This window comes from Suncus etruscus, chromosome 5 (assembly GCF_024139225.1).
Source record: "Suncus etruscus isolate mSunEtr1 chromosome 5, mSunEtr1.pri.cur, whole genome shotgun sequence".
Taxonomy (NCBI): domain Eukaryota; kingdom Metazoa; phylum Chordata; class Mammalia; order Eulipotyphla; family Soricidae; genus Suncus; species Suncus etruscus.
In genome coordinates, this window is record NC_064852.1 from 124,029,298 (window position 1) to 124,041,951 (window position 12,654).

The window sequence follows — 12,654 nt, forward strand, 5'->3', positions numbered from 1 at the left end:
AGCATTCTCATTAGAATGCAATACAAATAGCATCTCAAGTGTTCTTTATAAAATGTCTTTCAGATGTCTCCTTTTAATACTTTTAATAACATACATGAGCTTTAATATAACAACTTGGTCCTATCTTCTAAGAAACAAAAAGTCTTGCACACATCATTTTAATTTTGATCACAAAGTGTCCAACTTGTGTGTAAATGCTCTCACGTTACATGCAATAAAATCTGATTGCTTTGTGTACTTTCGCCTAAGTTGTTTAAATAGATGTTTTTTACTGTAAATGTGCATCTAAAAAAATGAACACAACCCCCTAAAGAGTATCCCTAACATCCTTTTACTAGAGAAAATAAAAACTTCTGAATAAACAATATTCTTATATCCTACATATTAAGTTTTACTTCAGTCTCCATCAAACCTTCAAATACATGTGTTGAGGGAATATTTTTCATAGGTTAAGCTTTCACATTTATTAAATTTTAAACTGTGTATTATACTAAACCTAAAGAACATTTTTCTTTAAAATCCTACAGAGATCTGATTTTACTATATATACTTTTTTACTTCAAGTCTTAAAAAAACCTGATAGAATTATTTTCCATATATTGGTTATGTACAGCAATATATTGGGCATGTTGGGGAGGTGGGAACAGTCCAAAGCAAACCTAATAGAACATGGACCCTGAAAATGACAGTGTCCAAATTTAAGGCCAAACAGTAAGAATTTATGAAGTTGGGGCCGGAGAGATAGAATGGAGGTAAAGTGTTTGCCTTGCAAACAACATCCCATATGGTCCCCTAAGCCTGCCAGGAGTGACATCTGAGCATTAGAGCCAGGAGTAAGAAGCCCTGAGTGGTGCCGGGTGTGACCCAAAAACCAAAAACCAAAAACCAAAAAAAAAAAAAAAAAAAGAATTTATAAAGTCAGTTATTACTAAAAACAGACAAAAGATTTAAAAGGGCATGATTCAATGCTTCATACACAAATTTTATACACACCTCACCCTATTCTACACAACTGTTTTATAGTATGTTCAAAAAGTATGTAATTGTTCATGACATAGAAATGTTTTTCTAGGGGCCGGCGAGGTGGCGCTAAAGGTAAGGTAAGGTGTCTGCCTTGCAAGCGCTAGCCAAGGAAGGACCGCGGTTCGATCCCCCGGCATCCCATATGGTCCTCCCAAGCCAGGGCAATTTCTGAGCGCTTAGCCAGGAGTAACCCCTGAGCATCAAACGGGTGTGGCCCGAAATATAAAAAAAAAAAAAAAAAAAAAAAGAAATGTTTTTCTAATATATTGGTTTGTGGATCTTGCTATGTCACTTACAAATCACATTCTATTCATCTTGATATATGATACAGAAGTTAATTTATCCATAAATGACTTTACCAGAGATTATATTCCTGTATAATTTAGTGTAAGTATGAAACTGCCTATTTGAACAGACAAAAAACACATATTGTTGGCAGAGGCGAACCTAGAAGCAATACACTACACATTTTATTAATAGGCCTGTAAAATACAATTGCTGGTTGCTTTATAGAGGCAGTGGGAGAAGAGGAAGAGGAAAAAAGGGAAAAGGCATAAATATGAAAGACAGTGTTCTCCAGAAGTTACAGCCAAGCTCAAGAGTTCAACTGGGAAGATGCTACAGATGAGTAGGAACAATGTAACAGAATGAGGAGGTCTCAGCTGCAGGGGTTCACAGTCCATCTCCCAGCAAATAAAGAAGTTATTCCTCCTACAGAGGGAAAACCAAGGAGGAAAGTACCTAAGAACTCAAATAACAATGCTGCTTATTATTATAATCCATGAATAATAATCAAGAATAAGACAAAAATTTACATTTGACTTAACACTTTTCTACTAATATTATTCAGATTTTAAAGAATTCTACTTTAAAATAACAAGTCAAATGAAGATGAAACATAAAAAGTTCAATAGCAGGACCAGAAAGATAGTTTGCCTTGCAGTCAACCGGGTTTTGATCCTGAGGCATCCCATATATGGTCCCCTGAGCCTGCCAGGAGCGATTCCTTTTTTTTTTTTTTTAACCTCTTTGGGTCACCCCAGGCAACACTCAGGGATTACTCCAGATTCTGAGCTCAGAAATCACTACTGGCAGGCTTGGGGGACCATATGGGATGTTAGGAATTGAACCTGTCCCGGGTCTGGTCAGCGGAGGTCAAGGCAAATGCCCCTACCACCGTGCTTTTGGCCCACAAGAGGGATTTCTGAGCACAGAGGCAGGAGTAATGAAAAGACAGGAATAATCCCTGAGCACTAGTGGTATGTGTAGCCCCCCAACACCCCAAAAAACTCCAATAGGGCTGGCTGACCTATCTTAATACTAGGTTTTTCAGGCAGTCCAGTCTTTGTAGCAACTGCTCAAAATACTGCCACTATGACATAAAACCAAACTTATTTGATAATTTTATGACTCCTGGCAATTTATGCACTTTTAAACTATTAGGCAAACTCCAGGGGCAATAAGGAGAAAGGAGCATTTTAATAATTAAAAATGCACACAAAACATTTGCTTTGTGACTTTTTTGTCTGATACATATTGTCTCAAGATAGACAAGGCAAACAACCTATCTGCTACAATGTCACTCTGGCCCTAAAAGAATGTTTTTAAAGTGAAGTGAATTAAGTTTATAAGTGTACGAACCTATCTGAGGTGGTGGCTCTTAAATACATTGTACAGTAATAGTGATGTGTATCTTTATAATTATTCCACATAGCAATTTAGAATTTCTACTTTCTCCTATGAATGAAAAGAAGTCTAAAAACTGGGTGAGGCACCTACTTTGTCAATCCTAGTTCCATTCCTTGCATCCTATATGGTTCAGGAAGGACCCCTGACATAGAACCAATAAAATCTCGAATACTACTGGGTGTGACCCCCAAAACAAGTAAGTCAAAATAAAAATAAAAATGGTCACTGTCAAATCTTAAATCTAATTACTAGAAAACTGAAAATAATTTTCATAGTTTATGAGTCTATGAAGGTACAAAAGTTTATTATGCTAATAAGCTAATAGTAATAAGTTCTTCCTGCAATATCCTGGCTCTCATTCTTTTAACCTCAAAACATTTTTTTTCCTGAATAGGATAGGTGATACCCAATAGTAGTATATAAATTACGAGGAAATATGGCTGTTAGAAATGTCAATGCACAGGGCTGGAGTGATAGTACAGCGGTAGGGCATTTGCCATGCAAGCAGCGGACCCAGAAAGGACCAAGATTGGGTCCGGGTCGTCCCACATGGTCCTTTCAAGCCAGGAGCAATTTCTGAGCACATAGCCAGGAGTAAGCCGGGTGTGGCCCAAAAACCAACCCTCCCCCGCCAAATGTCAATGCAAGGTTAATATCTGACATCACTTCTTTCAGCTAAACCTACAATATACTCTTCATAAAATTAAGTAATTACAAAATCATCCGCCACTCTTAGTGAAAATAACTTAAACACCACTTGAGTAAGATTTTAGATTCCTGTAACAAGGAATAAGACTAGAGCTTTACATATGGTACTATTTATTTATAAATAACTAAGCCTAATCCCCAGACAAAATTTAGTCTCTTAAATCAATGGAAGTCTCTTCAGTGATATTATTCATAACAATACTGTATTATATATCATTATTTTTATATATGTATATGTATAAATTATAATGTATACATATAAAATATATAATATACTATAATGCAGGGGTCTCAAACTCAATTTACCTGGGGGCCGCAGGAAGCAAAGTCAGGGTGATCCTTGAGTGCAAAGTTGGTAGTAAGCCTTGAACATTGGAGGGTGTGACCCAAACAACTAAAACAAAACAAAACAAAACAAAACAAAAAAGATTCCTCTAGAGCAGGGCCACAAAATGTATGGAGGGCCGTTTGTGGCCCGTGGGCCACGAGTTTGAGACCCCTGCTATAATGTATAATTATACAATATGTATATATATGTATATTATTATACATTATAGTATGTACATTATATATTACTTATAACAATAATGTCACTTACATTGAGGGGTGGTCAAACCCAGTGGTGCTCAGAGGACTACTAACTCCTGACTCTGCACTCAGGAATAACTCCTAAAGGGATTGGGGAAGCTTATGGGGGATCTAGAAATTGAACTCTAGTTGGCAATGTGCAAGGCAAGCACCTTATCTGCTGTAAGTCACTCTGGCCCTAAAAGAACATTTTTCAACATTCTTGTGGTAAATTTTTGGGAAACTTATTTTGTCCAGTTTGGAAAAACCTAGGTCATCATGTTGCCCACTCAGAGAATGTATAAGTATAAAACAATATATTTAGATTAGCAACTATTATTTGTAACTTTAAAACTGAAATGACAACAGAAATCCTGTGGCTATTAAAAGTTCTTGAAACTATTTTGAATTTTGAAAGTAGTTTCATAAATTCATTCTATGAATATACTTCAAAATAAACCTAAATTCTAAAACAGCTCACCATGTGATCGTTAAGCATTTTCAAATTTTATTTGTCATACTTGAGACAATAGTTAGGAGACAAAAATGTAACAAAGCAGGGGCTTGAGAGAGGCTAACCCAGGACCAATGGTAGTTTGAATCCTGGCATCCCATATGATTCTCCGAGCCTGCCAGGAGTGATTTCTGAGCAGAGAGCCAGGAATAACCCTTAAGCTTGAGCGTTGCTGTGTGTGGCCCAAAAACCAAAAAAAAGTAATGAAGACAATGTTCCATCGTTCATAATTAGAGCTCAGATTAAATGATTGAAATTTTAATCATTAATTTTGTAAATTTCAAATCCATCTTGAACATGTATCCTTCTTCCCAATTTTAACTCCAGAAGAAATCTTGGTATTATATTGCCTAGCTTTACTCTGAATTCCCCATTCAAAAACTAAGGGCTAAAAGCAATCAGAATTAACCTATGCAAATGACAACCTGATTAACAACACTAAAGGAAATCTTAAAGTCAACTGGGTAGGATACAGAGGAATTGTAATTTCAACAGGTCCTGCTTTAGGAAAAGGTGATGCCTAAGCCAAAAAAACTTCCCGGAGAAATAGACACTAGGGGGCAGTAGAAAACTGTTGGGAAAGTCTAACTTGGAAAATTTAACTTCTATTTTAATAAGAATTACACTTATAATGAAAGGTGACTTTTGAGGGAATAAAACTTGTTAGAAAAACAGCTCTGTCTACTTTTCCATTTTCTACAGCAGCCTTCCTTTGGGATCTCTGACTTGTTAATATAGGCTTAAAATGTGCTAATCTGCCATTGATATGTGAAAACACACAAAGTGCGTTGGACAGGCATTCTTAAGGTAGATACTACTATAAAAACAAGGCCTGAAGTTTTCCTTCAAAGCCTTTCTTATGGGTGATGTTAAATTTAATTTCACTCAATTAACATTTTAAGCTTCATTAAAAAGCTTGACAACTAAGCAAGATGTGACAAAAGCTATGGAGTATAAACCTCAAAGAATTTAGTGTGGCAGGAAAAAATGAGATGCACGTCAGGAAATGCAAGGAAGGAGGGAAAAAACGCGGTTACAGGTAACAGAAAAATAATATAAATAAGTAAGTGTAGCACACCTGCAAAGACCTAGTAATTTAGCTAAACCTGGCTGGGGTAATCAAGACTCAGGGAAGAAAAAAGTAGTCCTTTAACTTTCAACCACTAATTAGAAAGTAAAAAAATTGCATATAGAAAAAAATGAATTATTTTTACTCTTTTCGTTTGCATCATTTGTATTACAGAAAACCAGAGTTGAGATTTTTCTAAGCTCAAATTAAAAATCTGAAATTCAGACTTGAGAGCGGGTAAGGTACTCTCTTCGCACGGGGCAAACCTGGGTTTGATCCCAGGCACCACATACCCCCCGGGGCCCCTCCAGGAGAAATGACCTGAGCACAAAGCCACAAATAAACCCTGAGCACAGCATTTTGAATCCCCCTCCCCCGCCAAACTACAATTAAAAAAACAATAATAAACTGCAATTAAAATTAAAAAAACTGAAATTTGGAAAGTTAAGATGAAACAAATGGATCAAGCCAAATAACATTTTTTGATATTAAATAATAGTTTTAAACCTAAGTTCTCAAGTCCTAAATTGTATAAAGCAAATCATGAACAGTTAAACTGCTATTAACATGCCCATACTATATTCTTCATAAAACAAGCCAATAAAAAAAAATTCTTTTAAAGCCCTTCTTAACTAAACTCCAAACTTAACTTCAAATAAGATGTTTACTGGAGAGACTGGAGTAGTATAAAACTCAATATTATACCTCAGTAAAAATAATCAAAGAGAAAAATTGGGTGTTCCAATCAAAAAAAGAAATGAATTTTAAACTGGCTTTTAAACTGCTAATCGAATAGGAAGTGGCACCAAGAACAAGTTCAGGTCATGATTAACATGCTGTCCTACCCTGAAAGGTCACTTTCTAAACACTGTTTCAAAGTGGCACCAGTTATCTTTGCCTTGTTCTTAACCACCAGGGAAGCTACAAACTCAGCTTTAACAAACTGTATGGAGAACAAGGATACATACACCTTAACTGCAATTCATCTCTGGAAACAATTACTCCTTCTTAGACAAGTCAGTTAATGCATTACTTGCTATTTATCCCCCCCCCCAAAAAAAATCATTCGAATTCGATTCTGTGAGGATCTATTTCCAGTCTTCACTAGCTTAAAATGAAGTTAGAAAGACCCGTCAGTACTCTCAACACTACTTCATGAAAGTCGGAATTACCTGGTATTTCACATGTGGAATTACACTTCAAAAACTGGGTTGCTGCACTCTGGTTTCAAACATTTAAAAATCCCTGGGCTCACCTCAAGAAGTTCAAAGGAGCCCCTGGCCAATGAAAACACTATTCCAATTTCCCCCAGAACACATCCAGGACTATGTATTTCTTTCTCTCCCTGCTGGCAATAATCAGGGCCTGAGGTTGTGGGTTCTACTAGAGCCCCCCACTAAGATATAAACCCAAAAAACCTGATACCCCCCTGATCTTCCAAATCCGTCGAGCACCACCACGTCCTAACAGTCCGAGGTCCATCAGAAGATTTCAACCACCAAACGGGACACCTGACACCTCACCTCCGGCTGCCCCCTTTCCCAAGGATGTAGCCTGGAACTTGGCTTGGGGTGCAGGGGGGTGGGAACTCAGCACCAAAGGAATGCAAACCTGCCAGGGGCGAGTTGGGATCCATCCTGACTCAACTCAGTTCCCGGGTGAAAGGAGAGAATCCTGGCTTGCGTGGAAGGAAGGGGAAAGGTTACCCAAGAAAAACCACCCAAAGGGCCAGGAAGAGCTGCCATCTTTTATGGGGGTGTGCAGATGGGTGGCACAGGGTAGGGGGGGGGTTGTATAGACATCATGTGCTTTCATGTCACTCTTGAGAACTCCACAAACGGTGGCTTCGGGGTGCAACGAAATCATGAGGCGCTAGGTGGGGGGGGGGCAGCAGAACCCGGGGCGCCCATGTGGAGGAGGCCCGTAGGAAGCCTCCAACGTCGATCACGTCGTCCTAGCGCCCCAAGTTAAGCAGAGGGTCCCCGAAAATCCCTAGAGGGAGAAGAGAGGCTTTGCATGTGGCAGAGGCCTGCGCGGGATGGGCTGGACGGGGGCGGAGTTGGGGACCCCGCCAAGTTCCCGGCCGGGCCCAGCTTTTCGGGGAACAAAGCCTGGGCGGGCGGGCGACCACGCCACGCCACCTCCAGGCCCAACCGGCCTTGCCCCCGACTTGGCTCCCCTGTACCCGAACCCTCCGCTGCGGGGGACCACGCGGGCTCTCCCTCGGCCTTCGGTTGAGCGCTCGAGACCCCCCGAAAGCCGAGGCAGCCGGGGCCAGCCCCCTCAACACACACCCCCGTCCGTTAGACTCGGGGGGCTCCATCCCCAGCCTCCCAGACGGAACCCCAAAAGGCCGAGCAGAGCCGGGAAGGGCGGAGAGCAGCAAGCGCCCCATGCATCCTCCGGGAGAGCAACGTGGGGTCCCCCAGAAGCCCCCCAACAGCCGCCGCCGCCCACCCCGCGGCCACTCCCCCGGGCCCACCGGGGCAAGATGGGGCAGAACCGGGGCGCCGGGTCCCGCTGCACGCGGGGAGCAGCAGCAGCAGGAGGCGGCGGCACCCCGATCGCGCTTCTGCGCCGCCGCCACCCACAGCCCCGGGCTGGCTCCCTCAGGGGGCCACCCGAGCCCGACTCTCCGCTTCGGATCGGGGGGCTCGCCGTGTCCCCCCATGCCATGCACCCCCCGCCGTCCCATCCCGGGACTCGCTCGCAAGCCTTCCGCCGCGCACGGGGCCGGTTCTGGGGGAGGGAATGTCAACAAATCGGGGTTTTATAGTTACCTCACACTCGAGTGCCGTGTGCATCTCCTCTCCGCTCGGTACCAAAGCCCGGCTGCGGCAGCCCAAGCGGCGATTCTCCAAAGCCCGCTGCGCCAATCGCGTCGCGGAAGCCCTCGCGTCCGGCTCGGCGCTACGCTCGCGGCGTAAGGCTGAGCTCCCTTCTTGGGTTGCCCCGCGCAGCCGCACACCCCACCCCGTCCAAAGCGTCGCCGCGGCCCTCTGGCTAGGAGTGGAGTGGAGCTACGTTCTGGGCGTACACGCGCGCCCGCCTGCCAGCCAGTCACTCATGCCGCCGCCGTACGGGAAGCGGGAGGGTGGGCAGGCTCGCACGGGCCCCGCCGGAGGAAACGCTGAGGTTACGCTAAGTGCGGAAGGAGCTCCGGGGAGCTCCGCGCTAGTTTTGTTTCGGAGCGAGGCCGCCGGCCCGGGAGTTGGGGGCGGCTTCTAACGCATGCGTGGAAGCGGCCGTGCCCGCTCGCCGCCTCTCCGAGCCACACACACACACCCGGCTGGGCTGGTCGCTGGCCTTTGCAGGCCTGCTAGCTTGCTTGCGTGGTGCTGCAAGCTCGCCTCGCCGACGCTTTGGGCCAAAAGGTGGTTTTCTTTTGTTTTGTTTAAGCTGGGCTGTTGAGGATGTTTGCACCTTAAGCATCCTGCCTTCTTTCACCCTTTCGCCCATAAAATAGTCTTTCAGTCGGCTGCCACCAAAAAAGGAACTGACTGACACACTGCAGAATGCCAGGTCTTTTTGCACCACAGGCCCCAAGAGTGCATTCACAGGCACTCTTTCCTGTGGGCTTTTCTTTTCTGATCTATAAACGTTCAGTCCAGGAAGCCCTTGGAAGAATTCTCTAGACTTTTGGACAACTTTCTCAGGCTTTCCATGGACTTTTCTCCTACTTAAATCGATGGATTATACCTTAACACCCAAAAGATAAAAATTTGAGTCAGCAAAGCAAAGTTCCTCCACCCTGCATCATGCTACCTTTTGGGGTCCACAAATTTGCTAAAACCAGTCCTGAACTAGGAGTGTCCCTCCCAGACTCTTTAGAAATACACAGTCCACATTTTTAAGGACCTTGAATCCCTATCCCCCTTTCCCTTTGCCACAATATTCTGCTCCCTGGCATGTAATCAATCCCCTGTCATGAAGCTAATCTGTATTCTATCTTGCTTATTTTTATCAATGCAGCCAGACTATCTAATTAACTGAGTGCTGAAAATGCCTTATTTATGTCTAGAGGAGCCTATAAAACCATGATCAATAATAATAGCAAACTTTACTATGAGTCAGAGACTTCCGAAGTGCTTTAAATATATTGTCATTTCATGTCCGTAGCATAGAGATGGTTTTCATCATAAATTCCTAGCCCAGGATACTGAGGCACAAGAAGTATTGTACCTGAGGTCATAGACTAGGGAAGAAGGACAGTTGAAATCCAAACCTACTTAGTATGACTACAGCATAGTCCAGCCATCCTGCTTATTTAATCTTCATGAAAGGAACATTATTTTGGTTTTGCTTTTTTGTCTTACAAACAACATCTTTAAGTACATCATAAATCTGTTGGCAGTCAAGACACTAAATTTCTCATAGCACTTTTTCTTATTTGGAAGAGTAGAAACGTTGTTCTTATTCCTGCCCACTGATTATTAGGCAAAATCTCTAGGTAAGAAAATTAAGAAATTAATTAATCAAGAAAATTAGTTGAAGCCTAGCTTCACGCCCTCGCAAACATAAGCTGTGGAAACTAATAGTCATGTTCCTTGGATTGTTGATTAACAAGAGAACTGGTTTGTTTTTTTTCTTAAAATCATCAGATTTAATAGAATCAGACCTGAAGTTCTTAGATTTCGTAAACACCAAACATCCTTTGGATTTCAAAGAATTGAAAAGAATCCCAATTGCCTTGCTATTTTAAGGCTCATTATTGTGTTGTTGAACACATTAATACCTTTTAAATACGTGCATTGTCTTCTAAATATATACAACCTTGCTTTTAGTGACGTATTTACAAGGCGAATGTTCAGATAATATGTACAAACTTCTACATAAGCGAATCAACAGCTGCTCCTCTGAGTTAAAGTTTCCATGATCCCAACTCTCCTTCTCAGGCATTTCCAGAACCCCCCCCCACACTTCAGGAACTAAAGGGCCTGGCTAAGCAGGTCTTTGCTAAAACTTATTAAAGACTCATTCTAATTGATCAGTGCCTATGCTTTATTCATTGTTACGGGTTCTAAATTTATCTCTACATCAAATTATAAGGTAGACTTTAAAAATAAACCTCAAAAGGGCAGAAGAGATAGCACAGCGGTAGGGCGTTTGTCTTGCACACGCCGACCTTGGACGGACCTTAGTTCAGTCCCTAACATCCCATATGGTCCGCCAGCCTACCAGGAGCGATTTCTGAGCTCAGAGGCAGGAGAAACCTCTGAGCGCTGCCAGGTGTGGCCCAAAAGGCAAAAAAAAAAAAAAAAATCAACCTTAAAATAATCTACCATGTAATCTAATACCACTTTGGGTGGTGTCATACACTTATCTATGTGTATATTCGTAATTGATCAAATACATGAATACATGTGCTCTGACTTGGGCAGTGCTTTGATCAGACTTACTATCTAGGGTAATCTTTAAACATATTTACTTATTTAAAAAAGGAATCTCAGAAAAAGACTTGAATATTTATTCCTATTTACCGGCTGAATTAAGTAATAGAAAGCCGAGCAAAAATATCAGACAAAATAGTTTTACATACAAGGAAGATACTAGAATAAGAAATATATTTTTATTTCTAAAGATCAGACTTTCCCCCTTAGTCTTTTTATTGATTCAGAAAGAAACTCAATTTTGAAATGATATAGTGATTTATAAGAGGGAGGAGGAAAGGGTATTGAATTATGAGTAAATTGTTTATCAGTTTTTATATTTCTTCATATTTATACCTACAATTTTATTGCATTGTGTAAACCTTAAAAGCATAGCTGGATATGACCCCCAAAACAAAACAACAACTGAGATATTGGTCCCTCAGAGATTTTTATAGCTATAGTACAGAAAATAAGAACTCTACTTTCCACCTCAATCTTTCATTGTGACTAAGGGAAGTTAGTCCTCACCGGATTTTCTCTATAGTCGAGAATTAAATAGTTATCATCCATAATAAAGTTAAGGACTTTAATTAAATAAAGAAAATGGGACATGTCAGACTCTGTGTTCCTTCCATGAATCAAAATTGGTAATTAACCAAAGATAAAGAAACATCTTTTATTTCATGTTCACTTTAAATTATAACATTAACAGGACCCAAAGTTTGGTTCAGACAAGCTTTTGCCTTGGGTCAAGAATATAGAGACTACTAAATGATACGATACTTAGGAATTACCAGGCATCAGAAACTGGAAGCAAAGAGGTGGGAAAATAAATTTTGAGATATATTCTAAACCTAGCTTTATAATCATTTGCCTGTTCACTTTGAGAGATTTATTGTATTTCACCCTGGAGACTGAGGTCCCCAGTACCAGACCTCGAGTCAGAGAATTGTAAAAAGTGCATCTTAACCCTGCGTTTGAGGCCTGCAGTACTGTGTTGACCTCTGATATGTCCAGGTCATGTTCAAGATGAGAAATGAGTTTATGGAGAGATCTTTTTTTGGTACTCTGGGAAATTATGACTCTATCATCCCACAATTTACCTTTCCTAATTTCAAATAAGTGTGTTGGGAATTTATCTGAAGTTCACAATAGGTGTACCACTATCCGGGTACCTCTTTGTAAAGAGCAGAACTTTCATGTTCCGCAGAACTTGCCCTTTTGAGGTTGATTCCCATCAGTACTGGTGATGAACTCATTCCACCCTGTGAAGACAAATTTGACTGCTATGCCTATTGAATGAGGTCACTCTGTGTTGACAGGTAATGCCATAAAACAAGTTTAAAGTTATTTACAGAAACAAAAATAAATTGGAGAAATGAAACTTATAATCCAAACAACTCCCCACCCTGAACCAAAAAAAAAGTTAACTTCTGTATGATTTTTCTAAGTGATGTTAACTTTAAACTCACAAGATACTTTCTTTTGATTTTAATCACTATACAAACAAAAAGATTTTAGTATTATTTCAACATTTAACATCCATTAAATATCTCTCCTGGAAAAAGATAATAAGGGAGACTTGTCATGGCAAGCAAGTCCTTTCAAATTTGAGAGGACTTGGTCTGAGAAAGAGAAAGAACTATTCAGAAGAATGAGGTAGAGCCTGGATAAGAGACTAACCACACATTCATCCAATAGATGGGACCAGA

The 12,654-nt window shown here is 41.2% G+C and overlaps 1 protein-coding gene across 2 annotated transcripts in view; it reads right to left on the minus strand.

Annotated features, from left to right (window-relative positions):
- The window catches only part of SLC39A10 (solute carrier family 39 member 10), a 114,507-nt gene that overhangs the window by 51,824 nt on the left and 50,029 nt on the right, over positions 1-12,654 (minus strand). Inside the window, exon 1 of one of the 2 annotated variants that reach the window (XM_049773185.1) lies at positions 8,351-8,658. The exons of the other annotated variant lie outside the window; for it this stretch is intronic. The gene's annotated coding sequence lies outside the window, so the exon portion shown is untranslated. Of the gene's footprint in view, positions 1-8,350; positions 8,659-12,654 lie in introns of those variants that run through there. 2 annotated transcript variants of the gene reach the window in all.